A 4025-nucleotide genomic window follows, 5' to 3' on the forward strand; every position below is an offset into this window, starting at 1 on the left:
ATCCAAATGTTTAACGCAATTTAAAAGCAAAAGTAAAACCCTTAGAAACAGCGGCGCTGAACCAGATCTGAGGAGACGTGCGTCATCTCGAAACCATGTGGTTTGACCTTAGGGAGTAAGAGCGCTTCAAAATATACACTGAACCCAAAAACTCTGGGAAAATAAATAAATAAAATAACCCAGAGACAAACAAACACAGACACCCCCCACAGTCACCACCCACACGCTCACAGGATGTGCTAGAACACTTCCTCGGACACAGCTAGCATCGCGTAGAAAACAGACCGAGCGCAGATCCAGGACTAAAAGTCAAAGCGCTCAGGATAGAGTGATATTAAGGTTTAAGAGGAGAGTTCAGAACACAAAGCTACACGAATCGATATGAACCAGCAGGACACATGATTCAGGTAGACACAGCTTGGAGACATGCTAACGCCTGCTAACAGGAACTAGTGAGGACTTTGTGACATCAAAATGAGAAACGAGAGATGGTTATGGGTTATAGGATGCTGATTAGATCAGAATCTTTGACTCTTTCATATATATATATATATATATATATATAAAAGGCTGTCAAGTTAATAACGAGTTATATTAATTCTAACGGCGATTTTATTATTAGTATTATTATTAATTCAGCGTGCATTTCTGTTTGACCATTTTTATTAAAAACAACAATAAATATAAAAGATGAAACTAAAACCTTCAACGCAACACACGTTTATTCACGACGTCCTTTTCTTTACTCAGAAATAAAAACAAAGTAACATACTTTGTTTTACCATTCGAGCACCAAAATCCGCCACGATCCGGCAATTAAAACCGTCCGTGTGGAAACATAGCAAAGTTTCCGTTTGGTGTCCTGATGATTTATGTCATTTAAAAACACCGTCTTTACTTGAAAACATTTGCAAGAATATTTTCTAAATGCTCTATGTTGAGTTTGGTTTCACTAATAATCAATGTACATTTGCAGAAAGCGTCAATATTTGTCCACGTCAAACATGTTGACAAACATGCGATTAAATATTTGAATTGATTGACAGCCCTAATGTATATATATTAGTCCTCAAATTACGATGGTGATGCGTTACAATGACGCCATCGTCACTTGAAAATATTGTCTTGACATGGCCTACCCACGAGTCTTTGAATATGGTGATCAATATGGGGAAGGAAACTGTAATTTGTTACTGATTTAACACATCACAGTATATAATTGAGCAAAACAGAACAATTTAGAAATACCGTAATACAGGATATATGTTTGTGGCAACGTGCTCTGTTTCAGTATCTGGCGATGCGAATAAAAAAAAAAAAGAAAAAGGCACAATAGCTAAAATTGGGCTTTGAAACACCAAAAACACAAAATAAGTATACGCTCTAACGCTGACTATTAAACTCTGCCGAGGTTAAAGGCGTCTCACTAACGTGTTTTTTTAAACAATATTTTCGCTAATGCCATCGTAAGGCCAATAAATCACAAGTTGAACACTTGAGTTGTAACTCGAGAACACTACCTGTGTGTGTGTGTGTGTGTGTGTGTGTGTGTGTATTATATACACAAAGAACACAAACCAGATGGAGCCCCGGGGCCGTCACCTCTCCACCATGAGAGACACATGACACAGGCACCAACCGACCTGTGACATCGCAGTCATCCACAGCTCGGCTCACTCCCACTTCCTGTTTATGAACGAGCGTTTCGAAAGAAGAAGAAAATACAACCGAGGAAGTGCAACCCTCGCGCGAAGGTGCACTGAAAGAAAGAAAGAAAGAAAAAAAGGGAACACGACAGGAAACCCTTCCTGGTGAAATGGAACTTTAAATGTTTCGACAGGAAGTCAAAAATACTAGTTCATGACATGCACTAGGTGTGTAAGCATTATAAGAAATGACACAAGGTTAGGAGAAGTGAAACCTCTTCATCTCAGAATCACACACACACACACACACACACACACACACACACACACACACACACCATAACCTTTTGTTCAACAACCAAGAATATTCACGATAATAATAATAATAATAATAATAATAATATAAAAACCCACCATGCAACTTCCTCTTAAAACTGCCTTTTACCCTCAGGAGGCAAACGCAACACGCACACGGGTGATTCACCGTCACGCCGACACGTTAGCGCACGTGAGCCTCGCGGCGCTTCATGTGCAAGCTGAATGCGCTTCATCTCTACTTAATACCAACAACCACTATCACACTCCATCAGCTCTGAGAAAGAAAAGCGTCCTACAGAGCTTCCTGAGAACGAGGAATGCGAGTCGCTCGCACGTATTACGTTTAAAACGTGACAAAAAATACACGGCATGGCTTTCCCAGAAGGAAGTCGGGATGCTGTGGAATTCTTTGCTCGCAGGTCAGAGAACGCGTATGATGAAGTTCTACCAGTGTCCGGGATTTTTGAAAATACTTTTAACGATGGGCATACATGACTTTTCTAAACATATGTGGTTCTTCCACAAAATGTAACCACAATGTATAAAGCACACAACTGCTTTACGTGGCTTGGAGTGGAAGATCTTGAGTGGCAGCATGGCAGCAGCTTCCACAGGAAGTGATTCAGGATCGAACGAAATGTAACTTTCCGTTCACTTCCACTAGCAGACCAAATCCTGTTCCAGCACGACGACGCCACAGTGATATGAAGATATGCATGAGATGAGTTTTAGTGGAAGATCTCCTGCTATAGAGCTCTGACCTCAACCCTACTGAACACCTTGGAGATGAACGTGAACGCTGACTGCGCCTTCTCACCCGCATCAGTGCCTGACTTTACAACACCCTGGTGGATGAATGAATCTCACACAGATCTCCACAAGCACACTGAGAACTATCTAGTGGAACATCTTCCCATAGGTTATGTAAGAGCAGACGGGGACTAAATGTAAAACGAGACGTTCAATAAGAAGCAATCTTATGATGTTCACAAAGCAGCTTTACGGTATGTATTAAAGTATCTCAAATGAGCGAGCCTGAGCGGTGAGACGAAACCTGGTGAGGAACCGAAACTCATCCAGGTGACACCAGACCAGTGTGATTATACATTGTACAGTAACAGAAGAGGGATAGAAGACAAAACGTGCTAATGGGAACTAAACGCATGGTCACAAACCCTGCAAGCGAGACGGTTATCAGAGCTTCTCCCGAGAGCATGCGAAGGTCACATGACACGCCCGTTCCTACAGTGTCCTCCTTCCATCCAGAAGCACCGAGCTACGCTTCAACCGTGTTCACGATTGCGCCGAAGTGCATTAGACAAGCCCCACCACCCCCCACCACACCCCCCAGAGCAGAGCTGTCAATCACAGCACACTACTTAGTGACATCACCTCTTTAAAGGAGCTAATTGACCGAGATGAACAACATTTCTCAGGCAGGTTGCGTTTCGAAACCTTGAACCTCGAAATCTTCATGAACGCAAAGCGATAAAGAAAAGATAAAGAACACCGTTTTTTTTGTTTTTTTGTACAAAATGCAATTTGTATTAAAAGTCTTTAAACATTCAGAACAGCCGTGAAAAAGCCGGTCTGCGTCTTTGAGAGTACAATCGGATCAGAATTTCAAAATGATACATCACATTTCACTTTTGTGTGTGTGTGTGTGTGTGTGTGTGTGTGTGTGTGTGTGTTAAAAATAAAAACAGAAAAGAATAGATTCAACCGAAAGGAAATAAAACACTGGTCTAGAGGAAGTGGATTACGGAAAAAAAGTCACGGAGCTCCGAGAAGCTCCAGTACCTGTCATTTTTTGGCCGAAACACAAGACCAGATTTCAGGAAAAACAAATGAACTTAAAAAAGAAAAAAAAAAGAAAAGACATCATCGACAGGCATTGAGACATAACCAGAGGCCATATTGTGAGACAGTAGTTATGAACACTTTATAACCCCAGAAAGTGTAACAGTTAAAGAACGTTTTGCCTCAGACCCCCGTCCTCTTTCTCAGGTTGGCACTAAAACAAACAACAACAAAAAAATATGGAAGGCACTCGACGCAGGA

General features: G+C 41.4%; 1 protein-coding gene across 1 annotated transcript in view; it reads right to left on the minus strand.

The window, feature by feature from the left end:
• Window positions 1-3663: 3663 nt before the first annotated feature.
• Window positions 3664-4025, minus strand: part of LOC124396000 (ras-related protein Rap-2b) — a 2244-nt gene continuing 1882 nt past the window's right edge. The window contains exon 1 of the mRNA XM_046864925.1: window positions 3664-4025. This exon is cut by the window's right edge and continues 1882 nt beyond it. The gene's annotated coding sequence lies outside the window, so the exon portion shown is untranslated.

This window comes from Silurus meridionalis, chromosome 13, assembly GCF_014805685.1.
Source record: "Silurus meridionalis isolate SWU-2019-XX chromosome 13, ASM1480568v1, whole genome shotgun sequence".
Lineage (NCBI taxonomy): Eukaryota > Metazoa > Chordata > Actinopteri > Siluriformes > Siluridae > Silurus > Silurus meridionalis.